The sequence below is a fragment of the Sphaeramia orbicularis genome, chromosome 21 (genome assembly GCF_902148855.1).
Source record: "Sphaeramia orbicularis chromosome 21, fSphaOr1.1, whole genome shotgun sequence".
Lineage (NCBI taxonomy): Eukaryota > Metazoa > Chordata > Actinopteri > Kurtiformes > Apogonidae > Sphaeramia > Sphaeramia orbicularis.
The window spans coordinates 58,778,657-58,796,156 of record NC_043977.1 but is presented as its reverse complement, the minus strand read 5'-3'; the positions used below and the strand labels follow the sequence as shown (position 1 = coordinate 58,796,156).

At 48.9% G+C, this 17,500-nt stretch overlaps 1 protein-coding gene across 3 annotated transcripts in view; it reads right to left on the bottom strand.

The window, feature by feature from the left end:
* The window catches only part of LOC115413084 (tissue factor pathway inhibitor-like), a 93,693-nt gene that overhangs the window by 75,074 nt on the left and 1,119 nt on the right, over positions 1–17,500 (bottom strand). The gene's annotated exons all lie outside the window — the stretch shown is intronic.

Sequence of the window (17,500 nt, the reverse complement as noted above, 5' to 3'; positions counted from 1 at the left end):
AGGACAACATTAATTTTTCTGCTCATGCTCTAATGCAGGGCTGTCAAACATGTGTCCCCCCAAAGGGTCCAGTTCAGCCCCTGGGAGGTTTTTGCCAAGTGCAAAAATTCCACAGTCTTGAACTGAATTAAGCAAAAAAAAAAATTAGTTTGAATTAAGGAAAAAATCTTGAAATAAGACAAAAAAAAAAAAAAAATCATCAATTAAGTTAAAAAAAAAAAAAAAAATCTTGAATTAAGCCAAAAAAATCTTCAATAAAGTAAAAAAAAAAATCTTGAATTAAGCCAAAACAATGTTCAATTAAGTTTTTTAAAAAATATCTTGAATTAAGCCCAAAAAAAATCTTCAATTAAGTAAAAAAAAAAAAAAAATTAAAATTTTAAAAATGTGTCCAACCTGAAATGTCTGTATTAAATTCAGTCCAGTTTGAACTCTTTTCTTCCTGTTCCTCAGTGTTTAGTGTCTTTGCAGATCTGATCCAGAATGCACATGGACTAATGAGAAGTGGAGGAAGAAGACTGAGAAAATTACACTAAATTTTCTCATGTTTTTTAATTTAAATTTCAGTTTTTTCAGGGTTTTTTTTGTTTTTTTGATAGTTTTTAAAAGTAAGTATTTTCATAATTTAATGTTTTGGTTTTTTTTACACTAAAACAAAGACAAACATTTGCAGTTGTCATTATTTCTATGTTCTTCTGTTCTTATTTTTCTGGTCGGGCCCACTGCAGATCAGATTGAGCTGAATATGGAGCTGAACTGACATGACTTGGACAGTCCTGGTCTGTTGCCAGTCTGCTCGGTGGTGTCATGTCATGGTGTCCGGCTTTGCACACATGTTTGCACGTCCATGAAATGTAGCTTCATAAAAAAAATTTCAATCGCATTGTTTTTTTTCATGCTTAAAGAGGAATAAAACCATTCAGGAGAAAAGTCTTGATTACGGTTCTAATAATTCACACATGAAAGGGTTAATATCGATAGAGTATTGTAAAATAAATACTGTGGTCTGTTGCAGAACCATATTTTCTTATACTCCTGCTCTTGTCCTCCTCTTGTTGTTCTTCTCTGGTTTGTTGTTGTGTCAGTTGTTGTTCTGGAGTCTCTCTGTTGTAAACATTAATTAGTCGGCCCCAGGCCCACTAATAAAGGGGAGACTTCAAACACCAGGGAGCCTCTAATTAAATTTCACCATAAATTAATGAGACCCGGTGTTTATGTGTGTGTGTGATTAGTGTGGTTACCACGGCTGCACATTAACCATACTGCTGTTGGTTCAGTCAGTCTATTATGGCTTCAAGAACACCTCAATGATATGCAAATCAAAAATGTTCATCTGACTTTAAGCAGAACTGAACCTGGAAGGACCTCCTGTGTGTACGCAGCACCGACAGCCTGAACAGACCGCCTCTGCTGTTGTCTGATGGATGAAGAACACAAGAACCCACTGTGAAGAACACAAGAACCCACTGTGAAGAACCCACTGTGAAGAACACAAGAACCCACTGTGAAGAACACAAGAACCCACTGTGAAGAACACAAGAACCCACTGTTCCACTGACAACGGCTTTGTGTTCCATGGCCTGAAGGCTCCAGTGTTATTATTATTATTATCATTATTATTATCATTATTATTATTATTATTATTATTAAAATTATTATTATCATCATCATCATCATCATCATTATTATTATTATTATAATTATTATTATTATTATAATCATCATCATTATTATTATTATTATTATTATTATCATTATTATTAAAATTATTATTATTATCATCATCATCGTCATCGTCATCATCATCATCATTATTATTATTATTATTATTAATAAAATTATTATTATTATTATAATCATCATCATCATCATCATCATCATTATTATTATTATTATTATTATTATTATTAAAATTATTATCATCATCATCGTCATCATCATCATCATTATTATTATTATTATTATTATTATTATTATTATTATTATTATTATTATTATTATTATAGCGTAGTGTGTTTGTCTCTTCAAAGTTAGAGCGATGAATGTCAGCTCAGTGATTCAGAGGAAAACAGGCCCTCCAAGACATGTTCAAATCTGACTTCAAAAAAAAAAAAAAAAAGAAGTAAATCAGTTTGAAACGTACGAGGTATAAATGAATATTACAACGGCATCGAGTGACATGTCATTACCTCCTCCAAGAGGTGTGGTCATCACTGTGCTTTGTGTGTTTGTTTGTTTGTTTGTTTGTTTTCATCTTTAGTGTAAAACTCTTCCACCCATCTTTCCCAGATCTTCCCCACAGATAGGCCTAGGCCCTGAGATCAACCCAGTCCATTTTGGTCCCAGCAGGACAAAGTTCAAGGTCACAGCAAGGTCACAACATCTACAGTTTTCCATCTGTCATCACTGAGACATTTTCCAGAATTCATCCAAAATTCAAACGACTCTGATTCTCCTCCAGTTGGATCCACCTGTAGCTTAGAACAGTCTCTTGTATGTGGAACTAAACTGTCCACATCCACTGTGGAATGTGGACTCTGTGGACATTTACACTGAACACTGAAAATCCCATTTCCCACACATTTAAAATTAGAACTCAACTAATATTGATGTGAATTGAATCTAATTGGACAGACACATGACTGGGACCAGATTCAACTGTGGACCAAACATGGTTCTGCTCCATTTCTCTTCTGTTACGCTCTGTTGACTTTTGTTATTTTTATGCACCAGTTTCAAAAAATCATAAAAAATGTAATTTGTGAAAAATCATTATGAAATGTGTTTTGAACATCCACAGTTTAAACAGAAACAGTGGATCCACACATGCACAGCGTTCAGGGGGAGGGAGGAGCTCTGGGTTCTGAACACTGGTGTTGTTCTCCTTTCACTCTGGACGATGGACAGAAAAGAGCGACATGAGATGAACACCCAGGAATGTCAACCTGAACTGTGCAGGAGTTCAGGTGGGCAACTCTGGCCCCTCCCACTGGACACCAGCTCAGGTGGGTTACTCTGGCCCCTCCCACTGGACACCAGCTCAGGTGGGTTACTCTGGCCCCTCCCACTGGACACCAGCTCAGGTGGGTTACTCTGGCCCCTCCCACTGGACACCAGCTCAGGTGGGGGACTCTGGCCCCTCCCACTGTGGTTTTCCTCCATTTCCCTCTCTTTACCGCAGTCGTTCCTCTGCTGTCAGTCACTCTTTCTTCACTGAACTGCAGTGGACAGCAGCAGGTCACATGTTCCACAGACGCTTTACCATTGGTTGAGGGCAGAGGCGGCGGCGGTTCTGCGTTTGTTTGTAATGCAGCCGTGAAATAAAATGCTTAAGAATCGTTCGTGTTTAGAAATGAGATCGCATTCATGTGTGAATTGAGATCACGATCTTTAACGATTAATTGTGCAGCCCTACTTCCCACCAAGACCCTGAGCTCAAACACACCACCAAGGTCTGATCTGTCCACAGAAGGCATCAGGTCTGTGGGAATCCACCATGAGCGGTACCTGACCAGGACGACTGTTCCTGTCACAGAGAACAGGCTGACCTCACCAGTTTCCCTGGTCTGGTCTGGTCTGGTCTGCTCTGGTCTGGTCTGCTCTGGTCTGCTCTGGTCTGGTCTGCTCTGGTCTGGTCTGGTCTGGTCTGCTCTGGTCTGGTCTGCTCTGCTCTGCTCTGGTCTGGTCTGGTCTGCTCTGCTCTGGTCTGCTCTGGTCTGGTCTGCTCTGGTCTGGTCTGCTCTGGTCTGCTCTGGTCTGCTCTGCTCTGGTCTGGTCTGGTCTGGTCTGGTCTGCTCTGGTCTGGTCTGGTCTGGTCTGCTCTGGTCTGCTCTGCTCTGCTCTGCTCTGCTCTGGTCTGCTCTGGTCTGGTCTGCTCTGGTCTGGTCTGGTCTGGTCTGCTCTGGTCTGGTCTGCTCTGCTCTGCTCTGCTCTGGTCTGGTCTGCTCTGCTCTGGTCTGCTCTGGTCTGCTCTGGTCTGGTCTGGTCTGGTCTGGTCTGGTCTGGTCTGCTCTGGTCTGCTCTGGTCTGCTCTGGTCTGCTCTGGTCTGGTCTGCTCTGGTCTGCTCTGGTCTGGTCTGGTCTGGTCTGGTCTGGTCTGGTCTGCTCTGGTCTGGTCTGGTCTGCTCTGGTCTGCTCTGGTCTGGTCTGCTCTGCTCTGCTCTGGTCTGGTCTGTTCTGGTCTGGTCTGCTCTGGTCTGGTCTGGTCTGGTCTGGTCTGCTCTGGTCTGGTCTGGTCTGGTCTGGTCTGCTCTGGTCTGGTCTGTTCTGGTCTGCTCTGCTCTGGTCTGCTCTGGTCTGCTCTGCTCTGGTCTGCTCTGGTCTGCTCTGGTCTGGTCTGGGTCTGCTCTGGTCTGCTCTGGTCTGGTCTGGTCTGGTCTGGTCTGCTCTGGTCTGGTCTGCTCTGCTCTGGTCTGCTCTGGTCTGGTCTGCTCTGGTCTGGTCTGCTCTGCTCTGGTCTGGTCTGGTCTGGTCTGGTCTGGTCTGCTCTGCTCTGCTCTGCTCTGGTCTGGTCTGCTCTGGTCTGCTCTGGTCTGGTCTGGTCTGCTCTGGTCTGCTCTGGTCTGGTCTGGTCTGGTCTGCTCTGGTCTGCTCTGGTCTGGTCTGGTCTGCTCTGGTCTGCTCTGGTCTGGTCTGCTCTGCTCTGGTCTGTTCTGGTCTGTTCTGGTCTGCTCTGGTCTGGTCTGCTCTGGTCTGGTCTGGTCTGCTCTGGTCTGGTCTGGTCTGCTCTGGTCTGGTCTGGTCTGGTCTGGTCTGCTCTGGTCTGCTCTGGTCTGGTCTGGTCTGGTCTGGTCTGCTCTGGTCTGGTCTGGTCTGCTCTGGTCTGGTCTGGTCTGCTCTGGTCTGTTCTGCTCTGGTCTGCTCTGCTCTGCTCTGGTCTGCTCTGGTCTGGTCTGCTCTGGTCTGGTCTGGTCTGGTCTGGTCTGCTCTGGTCTGCTCTGGTCTGCTCTGGTCTGGTCTGCTCTGGTCTGCTCTGGTCTGGTCTGGTCTGCTCTGGTCTGGTCTGGTCTGCTCTGCTCTGCTCTGGTCTGGTCTGGTCTGGTCTGGTCTGCTCTGGTCTGCTCTGGTCTGGTCTGCTCTGGTCTGGTCTGCTCTGCTCTGGTCTGGTCTGGTCTGGTCTGGTCTGCTCTGGTCTGGTCTGGTCTGGTCTGGTCTGCTCTGGTCTGGTCTGGTCTGGTCTGGTCTGGTCTGGTCTGGTCTGGTCTGCTCTGCTCTGCTCTGGTCTGCTCTGGTCTGCTCTGCTCTGGTCTGCTCTGCTCTGCTCTGGTCTGCTCTGGTCTGCTCTGGTCTGCTCTGGTCTGGTCTGCTCTGGTCTGCTCTGGTCTGGTCTGCTCTGGTCTGGTCTGCTCTGGTCTGCTCTGGTCTGCTCTGGTCTGGTCTGGTCTGCTCTGGTCTGCTCTGCTCTGGTCTGGTCTGCTCTGGTCTGGTCTGGTCTGGTCTGCTCTGCTCTGGTCTGGTCTGGTCTGGTCTGGTCTGGTCTGCTCTGGTCTGGTCTGGTCTGGTCTGCTCTGGTCTGGTCTGGTCTGGTCTGCTCTGGTCTGCTCTGGTCTGGTCTGGTCTGGTCTGCTCTGGTCTGGTCTGCTCTGGTCTGGTCTGGTCTGGTCTGCTCTGGTCTGGTCTGCTCTGGTCTGTTCTGGTCTGGTCTGTTCTGGTCTGCTCTGGTCTGTTCTGGTCTGGTCTGCTCTGGTCTGGTCTGCTCTGGTCTGGTCTGGTCTGGTCTGCTCTGGTCTGGTCTGGTCTGCTCTGGTCTGTTCTGGTCTGGTCTGGTCTGCTCTGGTCTGTTCTGGTCTGCTCTGGTCTGGTCTGGTCTGGTCTGGTCTGCTCTGCTCTGGTCTGTTCTGGTCTGGTCTGGTCTGTTCTGGTCTGTTCTGGTCTGGTCTGCTCTGGTCTGCTCTGCTCTGCTCTGGTCTGTTCTGTTCTGGTCTGGTCTGCTCTGGTCTGCTCTGGTCTGCTCTGCTCTGGTCTGGTCTGCTCTGTTCTGGTCTGTTCTGCTCTGGTCTGGTCTGCTCTGGTCTGGTCTGGTCTGGTCTGGTCTGGTCTGGTCTGCTCTGCTCTGCTCTGGTCTGTTCTGGTCTGCTCTGGTCTGGTCTGTTCTGGTCTGCTCTGCTCTGTTCTGGTCTGCTCTGGTCTGGTCTGTTCTGGTCTGTTCTGGTCTGCTCTGCTCTGCTCTGCTCTGCTCTGGTCTGCTCTGGTCTGGTCTGCTCTGGTCTGCTCTGGTCTGCTCTGGTCTGTTCTGGTCTGGTCTGCTCTGGTCTGCTCTGGTCTGCTCTGGTCTGCTCTGGTCTGGTCTGGTCTGTTCTGGTCTGTTCTGGTCTGGTCTGCTCTGGTCTGGTCTGGTCTGCTCTGGTCTGCTCTGGTCTGCTCTGGTCTGGTCTGGTCTGGTCTGCTCTGGTCTGCTCTGGTCTGTTCTGGTCTGGTCTGCTCTGGTCTGCTCTGGTCTGCTCTGGTCTGCTCTGGTCTGGTCTGGTCTGGTCTGGTCTGTTCTGGTCTGTTCTGGTCTGGTCTGCTCTGGTCTGGTCTGGTCTGTTCTGGTCTGGTCTGCTCTGGTCTGCTCTGGTCTGGTCTGGTCTGGTCTGGTCTGGTCTGGTCTGGTCTGGTCTGCTCTGGTCTGCTCTGGTCTGGTCTGGTCTGGTCTGGTCTGGTCTGGTCTGTTCTGGTCTGTTCTGGTCTGGTCTGTTCTGGTCTGGTCTGGTCTGGTCTGGTCTGGTCTGTTCTGGTCTGCTCTGGTCTGGTCTGTTCTGGTCTGCTCTGGTCTGGTCTGGTCTGTTCTGGTCTGGTCTGGTCTGGTCTGGTCTGTTCTGGTCTGGTCTGGTCTGCTCTGTTCTGGTCTGCTCTGGTCTGGTCTGGTCTGTTCTGGTCTGGTCTGGTCTGGTCTGCTCTGTTCTGGTCTGGTCTGCTCTGGTCTGGTCTGGTCTGCTCTGGTCTGGTCTGTTCTGGTCTGGTCTGCTCTGTTCTGGTCTGGTCTGGTCTGCTCTGGTCTGGTCTGGTCTGCTCTGGTCTGGTCTGGTCTGTTCTGGTCTGGTCTGGTCTGTTCTGGTCTGGTCTGCTCTGGTCTGGTCTGTTCTGGTCTGCTCTGGTCTGGTCTGGTCTGTTCTGGTCTGGTCTGGTCTGCTCTGTTCTGGTCTGGTCTGGTCTGCTCTGGTCTGGTCTGGTCTGTTCTGGTCTGGTCTGGTCTGGTCTGTTCTGGTCTGCTCTGCTCTGTTCTGGTCTGCTCTGGTCTGGTCTGTTCTGGTCTGTTCTGGTCTGTTCTGGTCTGCTCTGCTCTGCTCTGCTCTGCTCTGGTCTGCTCTGGTCTGGTCTGGTCTGGTCTGCTCTGGTCTGCTCTGGTCTGTTCTGGTCTGGTCTGGTCTGGTCTGGTCTGGTCTGTTCTGGTCTGTTCTGGTCTGGTCTGCTCTGGTCTGGTCTGGTCTGTTCTGGTCTGGTCTGCTCTGGTCTGCTCTGGTCTGGTCTGCTCTGGTCTGCTCTGGTCTGGTCTGGTCTGGTCTGGTCTGGTCTGGTCTGCTCTGGTCTGCTCTGCTCTGCTCTGGTCTGGTCTGTTCTGGTCTGCTCTGGTCTGGTCTGGTCTGTTCTGGTCTGGTCTGGTCTGGTCTGTTCTGGTCTGGTCTGCTCTGGTCTGGTCTGGTCTGTTCTGGTCTGCTCTGGTCTGGTCTGTTCTGGTCTGGTCTGGTCTGGTCTGTTCTGGTCTGGTCTGGTCTGGTCTGCTCTGTTCTGGTCTGGTCTGCTCTGGGTCTGGTCTGGTCTGTTCTGGTCTGGTCTGGTCTGCTCTGGTCTGGTCTGGTCTGCTCTGCTCTGGTCTGGTCTGTTCTGGTCTGGTCTGCTCTGTTCTGGTCTGGTCTAGTCTGCTCTGGTCTGGTCTGGTCTGCTCTGGTCTGGTCTGGTCTGTTCTGGTCTGTTCTGGTCTGCTCTGGTCTGGTCTGTTCTGGTCTGCTCTGGTCTGGTCTGGTCTGTTCTGGTCTGGTCTGGTCTGGTCTGCTCTGTTCTGGTCTGGTCTGGTCTGCTCTGGTCTGGTCTGTTCTGGTCTGCTCTGGTCTGGTCTGGTCTGTTCTGGTCTGGTCTGCTCTGGTCTGGTCTGTTCTGGTCTGCTCTGGTCTGGTCTGGTCTGTTCTGGTCTGGTCTGGTCTGGTCTGTTCTGGTCTGGTCTGGTCTGGTCTGCTCTGTTCTGGTCTGGTCTGCTCTGGTCTGGTCTGGTCTGTTCTGGTCTGGTCTGGTCTGGTCTGGTCTGCTCTGGTCTGGTCTGTTCTGGTCTGGTCTGCTCTGTTCTGGTCTGGTCTGGTCTGCTCTGGTCTGGTCTGGTCTGCTCTGGTCTGGTCTGTTCTGGTCTGGTCTGGTCTGTTCTGGTCTGGTCTGCTCTGGTCTGGTCTGTTCTGGTCTGCTCTGGTCTGGTCTGTTCTGGTCTGGTCTGGTCTGCTCTGTTCTGGTCTGGTCTGGTCTGCTCTGGTCTGGTCTGGTCTGTTCTGGTCTGGTCTGGTCTGCTCTGGTCTGGTCTGTTCTGCTCTGGTCTGGTCTGTTCTGGTCTGCTCTGGTCTGGTCTGGTCTGGTCTGGTCTGGTCTGGTCTGTTCTGCTCTGGTCTGGTCTGTTCTGGTCTGTTCTGGTCTGCTCTGGTCTGGTCTGTTCTGCTCTGGTCTGGTCTGTTCTGGTCTGCTCTGGTCTGGTCTGGTCTGGTCTGGTCTGGTCTGTTCTGCTCTGGTCTGGTCTGGTCTGTTCTGGTCTGGTCTGGTCTGCTCTGTTCTGGTCTGGTCTGGTCTGCTCTGGTCTGGTCTGGTCTGTTCTGGTCTGGTCTGGTCTGGTCTGGTCTGCTCTGCTCTGTTCTGGTCTGCTCTGGTCTGGTCTGCTCTGGTCTGCTCTGGTCTGCTCTGGTCTGCTCTGGTCTGCTCTGGTCTGCTCTGGTCTGGTCTGGTCTGGTCTGGTCTGGTCTGGTCTGCTCTGCTCTGGTCTGTTCTGGTCTGGTCTGTTCTGGTCTGGTCTGGTCTGCTCTGGTCTGGTCTGTTCTGGTCTGCTCTGGTCTGGTCTGTTCTGGTCTGGTCTGGTCTGGTCTGGTCTGGTCTGCTCTGTTCTGGTCTGGTCTGCTCTGGTCTGGTCTGGTCTGGTCTGTTCTGGTCTGGTCTGGTCTGGTCTGCTCTGGTCTGGTCTGCTCTGGTCTGGTCTGGTCTGGTCTGCTCTGGTCTGGTCTGGTCTGGTCTGGTCTGGTCTGCTCTGGTCTGTTCTGGTCTGGTCTGCTCTGGGTCTGGTCTGTTCTGGTCTGCTCTGGTCTGGTCTGGTCTGTTCTGGTCTGGTCTGGTCTGGTCTGCTCTGTTCTGGTCTGGTCTGCTCTGGTCTGGTCTGGTCTGTTCTGGTCTGGTCTGCTCTGGTCTGGTCTGGTCTGTTCTGCTCTGGTCTGGTCTGGTCTGCTCTGTTCTGGTCTGGTCTGCTCTGGTCTGCTCTGCTCTGGTCTGGTCTGCTCTGGTCTGGTCTGGTCTGTTCTGGTCTGGTCTGTTCTGGTCTGCTCTGGTCTGGTCTGTTCTGGTCTGCTCTGGTCTGCTCTGGTCTGTTCTGGTCTGGTCTGGTCTGGTCTGGTCTGTTCTGGTCTGGTCTGGTCTGGTCTGCTCTGTTCTGGTCTGGTCTGCTCTGGTCTGGTCTGGTCTGGTCTGGTCTGGTCTGCTCTGTTCTGGTCTGGTCTGGTCTGGTCTGGTCTGGTCTGCTCTGGTCTGGTCTGGTCTGGTCTGCTCTGTTCTGGTCTGGTCTGGTCTGGTCTGTTCTGGTCTGGTCTGGTCTGGTCTGTTCTGGTCTGCTCTGGTCTGGTCTGGTCTGTTCTGGTCTGGTCTGGTCTGGTCTGCTCTGTTCTGGTCTGGTCTGGTCTGCTCTGGTCTGGTCTGGTCTGTTCTGGTCTGGTCTGCTCTGGTCTGGTCTGGTCTGTTCTGCTCTGGTCTGGTCTGTTCTGCTCTGGTCTGGTCTGGTCTGGTCTGGTCTGGTCTGTTCTGGTCTGGTCTGGTCTGGTCTGGTCTGTTCTGGTCTGGTCTGGTCTGCTCTGTTCTGGTCTGGTCTGCTCTGGTCTGTTCTGGTCTGGTCTGCTCTGGTCTGCTCTGCTCTGGTCTGGTCTGGTCTGGTCTGTTCTGGTCTGGTCTGGTCTGCTCTGGTCTGCTCTGCTCTGGTCTGGTCTGTTCTGGTCTGGTCTGCTCTGGTCTGGTCTGCTCTGGTCTGGTCTGGTCTGCTCTGGTCTGCTCTGCTCTGGTCTGGTCTGGTCTGTTCTGGTCTGGTCTGCTCTGGTCTGGTCTGGTCTGGTCTGCTCTGGTCTGCTCTGGTCTGGTCTGGTCTGTTCTGCTCTGGTCTGTTCTGGTCTGGTCTGGTCTGCTCTGTTCTGGTCTGGTCTGCTCTGTTCTGGTCTGGTCTGGTCTGCTCTGGTCTGGTCTGGTCTGCTCTGGTCTGGTCTGTTCTGGTCTGGTCTGGTCTGTTCTGGTCTGGTCTGCTCTGGTCTGGTCTGTTCTGGTCTGCTCTGGTCTGGTCTGTTCTGGTCTGGTCTGGTCTGCTCTGTTCTGGTCTGGTCTGGTCTGCTCTGGTCTGGTCTGGTCTGTTCTGGTCTGGTCTGGTCTGCTCTGGTCTGGTCTGTTCTGCTCTGGTCTGGTCTGTTCTGGTCTGCTCTGGTCTGGTCTGGTCTGGTCTGGTCTGGTCTGGTCTGGTCTGTTCTGCTCTGGTCTGGTCTGTTCTGGTCTGTTCTGGTCTGCTCTGGTCTGGTCTGTTCTGCTCTGGTCTGGTCTGTTCTGGTCTGCTCTGGTCTGGTCTGGTCTGGTCTGGTCTGGTCTGTTCTGCTCTGGTCTGGTCTGGTCTGTTCTGGTCTGGTCTGGTCTGCTCTGTTCTGGTCTGGTCTGGTCTGCTCTGGTCTGGTCTGGTCTGTTCTGGTCTGGTCTGGTCTGGTCTGTTCTGGTCTGCTCTGCTCTGTTCTGGTCTGCTCTGGTCTGGTCTGCTCTGGTCTGCTCTGGTCTGCTCTGGTCTGCTCTGGTCTGCTCTGGTCTGGTCTGGTCTGGTCTGGTCTGGTCTGGTCTGCTCTGGTCTGGTCTGTTCTGGTCTGGTCTGTTCTGGTCTGGTCTGGTCTGCTCTGGTCTGGTCTGTTCTGGTCTGCTCTGGTCTGGTCTGTTCTGGTCTGGTCTGGTCTGGTCTGGTCTGGTCTGCTCTGTTCTGGTCTGGTCTGCTCTGGTCTGGTCTGGTCTGGTCTGTTCTGGTCTGGTCTGGTCTGGTCTGCTCTGGTCTGGTCTGGTCTGCTCTGGTCTGGTCTGGTCTGGTCTGCTCTGGTCTGGTCTGGTCTGGTCTGGTCTGGTCTGCTCTGGTCTGGTCTGGTCTGGTCTGCTCTGGTCTGGTCTGTTCTGGTCTGCTCTGGTCTGGTCTGGTCTGTTCTGGTCTGGTCTGGTCTGGTCTGCTCTGTTCTGGTCTGGTCTGCTCTGGTCTGGTCTGGTCTGTTCTGGTCTGGTCTGCTCTGGTCTGGTCTGGTCTGTTCTGCTCTGGTCTGGTCTGGTCTGCTCTGTTCTGGTCTGGTCTGCTCTGGTCTGCTCTGCTCTGGTCTGGTCTGCTCTGGTCTGGTCTGGTCTGTTCTGGTCTGGTCTGTTCTGGTCTGCTCTGGTCTGGTCTGTTCTGGTCTGCTCTGGTCTGCTCTGCTCTGTTCTGGTCTGGTCTGGTCTGGTCTGGTCTGTTCTGGTCTGGTCTGGTCTGGTCTGCTCTGTTCTGGTCTGGTCTGCTCTGGTCTGGTCTGGTCTGGTCTGGTCTGCTCTGTTCTGGGTCTGGTCTGGTCTGGTCTGGTCTGGTCTGGTCTGCTCTGGTCTGGTCTGGTCTGGTCTGGTCTGGTCTGCTCTGTTCTGGTCTGGTCTGGTCTGGTCTGTTCTGGTCTGGTCTGCTCTGGTCTGGTCTGTTCTGGTCTGCTCTGGTCTGGTCTGGTCTGTTCTGGTCTGGTCTGGTCTGGTCTGCTCTGTTCTGGTCTGGTCTGGTCTGCTCTGGTCTGGTCTGGTCTGTTCTGGTCTGGTCTGCTCTGGTCTGGTCTGGTCTGTTCTGCTCTGGTCTGGTCTGTTCTGCTCTGGTCTGGTCTGGTCTGGTCTGGTCTGGTCTGTTCTGGTCTGGTCTGGTCTGGTCTGGTCTGTTCTGGTCTGGTCTGGTCTGGTCTGCTCTGTTCTGGTCTGGTCTGCTCTGGTCTGTTCTGGTCTGGTCTGCTCTGGTCTGCTCTGCTCTGGTCTGGTCTGGTCTGGTCTGTTCTGGTCTGGTCTGGTCTGCTCTGGTCTGCTCTGCTCTGGTCTGGTCTGTTCTGGTCTGGTCTGCTCTGGTCTGGTCTGCTCTGGTCTGGTCTGGTCTGCTCTGGTCTGCTCTGCTCTGGTCTGGTCTGGTCTGTTCTGGTCTGGTCTGCTCTGGTCTGGTCTGGTCTGGTCTGCTCTGGTCTGCTCTGGTCTGGTCTGGTCTGTTCTGCTCTGGTCTGGTCTGGTCTGGTCTGGTCTGCTCTGTTCTGGTCTGGTCTGCTCTGTTCTGGTCTGGTCTGGTCTGCTCTGGTCTGGTCTGGTCTGCTCTGGTCTGGTCTGTTCTGGTCTGGTCTGGTCTGTTCTGGTCTGGTCTGCTCTGGTCTGGTCTGTTCTGGTCTGCTCTGGTCTGGTCTGTTCTGGTCTGGTCTGGTCTGCTCTGTTCTGGTCTGGTCTGGTCTGCTCTGGTCTGGTCTGGTCTGTTCTGGTCTGGTCTGGTCTGCTCTGGTCTGGTCTGTGTGGTCTGGTCTGGTCTGGTCTGTCTGGTCTGGTCTGGTCTGTCTGGTCTGGTCTGGTCTGGTCTGGTCTGGTCTGGTCTGTTCTGGTCTGGTCTGGTCTGTTCTGGTCTGTTCTGGTCTGCTCTGGTCTGGTCTGTTCTGCTCTGGTCTGGTCTGTTCTGGTCTGCTCTGGTCTGGTCTGGTCTGGTCTGGTCTGGTCTGTTCTGCTCTGGTCTGGTCTGGTCTGTTCTGGTCTGGTCTGGTCTGCTCTGTTCTGGTCTGGTCTGGTCTGCTCTGGTCTGGTCTGGTCTGTTCTGGTCTGGTCTGGTCTGGTCTGTTCTGGTCTGCTCTGCTCTGTTCTGGTCTGCTCTGGTCTGGTCTGCTCTGTTCTGCTCTGGTCTGCTCTGGTCTGCTCTGGTCTGGTCTGGTCTGGTCTGGTCTGGTCTGTTCTGGTCTGGTCTGGTCTGGTCTGTTCTGGTCTGGTCTGGTCTGGTCTGCTCTGTTCTGGTCTGGTCTGCTCTGGTCTGTTCTGGTCTGGTCTGCTCTGGTCTGCTCTGCTCTGGTCTGGTCTGGTCTGGTCTGTTCTGGTCTGGTCTGGTCTGCTCTGGTCTGCTCTGCTCTGGTCTGGTCTGTTCTGGTCTGGTCTGCTCTGGTCTGGTCTGCTCTGGTCTGCTCTGGTCTGCTCTGCTCTGCTCTGCTCTGGTCTGGTCTGGTCTGTTCTGGTCTGGTCTGCTCTGGTCTGGTCTGGTCTGGTCTGGTCTGGTCTGCTCTGGTCTGGTCTGGTCTGTTCTGCTCTGGTCTGGTCTGTTCTGGTCTGCTCTGGTCTGGTCTGGTCTGGTCTGGTCTGTTCTGCTCTGGTCTGGTCTGGTCTGTTCTGCTCTGGTCTGGTCTGTTCTGGTCTGCTCTGGTCTGTTCTGTTCTGGTCTGCTCTGGTCTGGTCTGCTCTGGTCTGTTCTGGTCTGCTCTGGTCTGGTCTGTTCTGGTCTGTCCGACAGCAGCTGGACGTCGGTCACAGATAAGAGCAGACAGACGGCTTTGACCGCAGACGTCCAGTCCCTCATGTCCTGTGCTTCCTTCAGCCTCTATCTGACCCAAAACACACTGCCACTGTTTATTTAGTGGAGTTCAGACACGTCAGAACTTCCTCTAAAGGAAGGAAACAGGAGGATGCATTCAGTATCTCCTGTCAGACCTTCCACAGCCACACTGAGCCAAACAAACAGCGCTGTGTCACTGGGGCTGTGGATCTGCAGGGATCCAGCCATACCATACAAACCCCAATACTGGGATCATGATTCCAAATATCACGATATATCATGATACTGTTACAAAGGCAACTTTTTTGTTTGATTCTTTTTTTTAATGATTATTTCCTGGAAGAATTTAATTACAGCAGAAATCTGCACAAATACTAAACACATTTTTATTTGATCCCAACAGGATCTAATGCTACACTGTAAAAAAAAAAAAAAAAAAAAAGAACCCGTAAAAAAAAAACAGTATTATTCCAGCAGCAGGGGCACCAAAAAAATACTGTTAAATAACAGAAAATAACCATCTCATAAAAATACACTAATTTTCCATAATTCAAATACAGTTTTTTGCTCTAACTTTACATGAGATTTTACATATTTTTTTTGACTTTTTAATGTTTAATACAGAATATTTACATGTATTAAAACAATCTAATTCCCTATAAATATATATATATATATATATATAAATAATTTTCAGTGAGACTCAGTTGTCCAATCCACTGATAAAAACTGTATTTGGACAGTTTATCAGTGCTTATACATGTTATACATTCACAAAAACACATTTATTCAACAGTTTTGTTGTGAAACCTCCTGTAATTACACAAGATATTTGTCAATGAACAAACAAGTCTGGTTCAACTGACAGAACTAATACTTCTGTTACCGTTAACTGTCAGGAATTTTAGCTGTTTTTTTTTTTTTTTCAGTATAAAACTTTAAATTAACAGTTTAATCTCATAAATAGAAAATAAATATTTGTAAAATTATGATACATTTGCAAATGTATTTTAACTGTATTTTTCTGTGAAAAGAGAAAAAAATTCTTTAAAAAAAAGGTAAATTTTCTGGTTCTTCACAGTTATAGTTTTTCATGTTCTTTTACATTTGACATGTAAAATCACAGTCTGTTTTTGTCATTTCATTGATATTTTCCTGGATCTGAAAAATACTGGAAAAATCTGTCAAATAAACAGTGAAAATTCTGTTAAATTACAGATTTTTTTTTACAGTGTCGATCACAACATGTTCCTGTGTTCAAACTTAGTTCAATCCCAACAAAGGAATTAACATTATTTAATAAAAGTGTTAAAAAAATAATAAATAAAATATGAACAAAAAAGAAAAACAAAAAACTCAAATGAACCTCCACAATATCTGCATTTGAATAAATACCTACAAATATCCATACAGTACTTTTTTAATATCGATACAGTATTGTGAAATAAAATATTGCGATCTATTGCAGAACTGATGTTTTCTTCCACATACGTCACCACTTCTTAAGGCATTTGACATGTTCTACATACGCATTTTCAACCTTCCACATGTTATTCAGCACCATGTGATTGTGTGTCCATTTACGCCAGGATCTGTGCTTCACATAACCAAACTTACACCATATTAGAATTTTTTGAGCTGATCTTGATTTCTGATTTTGGCCGATACCGATCTAATTTTTTCCAAACACAACACACAAGACATTGGAATGTAACTGTCCCATTAGAACATTATTTTAAAACTAGAAGACCAGTGTGTACAAAGGTGGCAGCTTTTCTGTCTGAAAACAGGTGTGACAGAAACACCTGGTTTTCAGTCAGTCCAGCATCGAACCAGCAGCTAAAGTGATCCTATTAGAAGGACCAGGACCAGACACAGCCCAGGTTCACTGTGGTGTGGCCCAGACCTTCTGCTTCAGTCACACATGATCAGACACTGGACAGATCACACACTACGACCCACACTGACTCTGAAATAATCGAACAGTACCCTGCTCTGGCCACGGCAGGAATTGGACCTGCACTCCAAAATCGATCCACTTCAGACTGATGGGCCGGTCCAGGTCATGGACCAGTATGACCTGTGGTGACCTGGTGGACATCTAGGTCCTGTCTGTCAGGTCCACATGTGGTCAGGGTTCATGTCAGAACTGTATGACGTGAGTAGGGATGGAACCATAGGAACATTTCAGATCATGGTTATTGTGACCAAAATTATCACAGTTCTCATTATTATCGCAGTATTATTGAAATTCTGCTCAAAATGTTCAAAAAGTACAAATACACACACTGAAAGAACTGAACCAAGTTGGATTTTGAGAAAAAACAAACAAAATATATATATATATATAATAATACCAGTCCCAGTGTCCCTTCTGTGTCAGAAACATTCACATATTAACCCTTAGTGGTCTGAGTCTGTTCTGTCTGTTTTTCAGTCCTTTTGCTTTTGCCTTTATATACTATAGAAACAAATGTTTACTATACCCATGTTTGGATCTGTTTTTTCAGCACAACTTCATCTATCTCATCTGTCCATTATTTTTACACTTTAACCTACTATAAAAACTTAAAAATATATAAAATCTGATTTGATAAATATATATAATTTATTGCATAAATAACACACAGATGTTTAATGAACCTTTTCACAGACTTTAAAAGTGAATATTGGTTCAAATATTAGGTATAGAAAATTAAAATTGTAATAAATTCAAACTATACTCAAATATTTGACATTAAAGCAGATCTGTACAGAGGGTATTTTCCATAAAAGTGCAGTAATCAAACACAGTTATCATGAGAATTAGAATTTAAACGCTAACACTAACCGTCTATGATTTTACTGCAGTTTATGGTTACAGTGGTAATGCTTCCATCCCTGGTCATGAGCAACGTAAAAACTGAAGCCAAACTCCCTGTATGTGTTCACATACTGGACCAATAAGCAGATTCAGATTCAGATCATGGCTACAGGTCTACCCCTACCCCTAACCCTACCCCTCAGTGTGTGGTATTGGACACATCCCCTCAGTTTGGACAGGGGGCTGATGACGGCATAACGCTACAGGCAGAAGGTTTATAATGTGTACAGATAAATGAAAGTGGAGTGTGTATTTACAGCAGTCATGACATCAGACTGCACAGCCTGTGGAGGATCAGCTGTTCACACCCAACACAAGTCCAGCAGCACCACAGGTTCAACTGGGCCGGAGCACAACACACTTTAGCTCCGCCCCCTCAGCTCCATAACAAACCCCACCACAGTTTAGCTCCGCCTCCTCAGCTCCACAACAAACCCCACCAGACTTTAGCTCCGCCCCCTCAGCTCCACAACAAACCCCACCAGACTTTAGCTCCGCCCCCTCAGCTCCACAACAAACCCCACCAGACTTTAGCTCCGCCTCCCTCAGTGTAAAATAACCTTCTACTATTTCTGTTTTTCAGTTTCATCTCCTGATAAATGACATAAACTCTGAAGTTGAATAATCCGTTGAATTCGTGCCCCTCTAACTCCCAGTCGTTCTTTGGACAGATCCTCCACACTTCCTGCTGCGTCTGCGTTCAAACAGACTCTTATATAAGCTAATCTGTGGGTCTGTAAATGGATGTGGGTACAGTACTTAGTACTTAGTAATAGTACCTGATGAAAAAATTAAAACTTACTAATAAAAATTTACATTAAATAGCCTAAATGTTGCCTAAAATTATTTGCAACATTTTACAGCAAACTATTACATGATCAAAAACAAATTAATTTTAGCAAAAAAAAAAAAAAAAA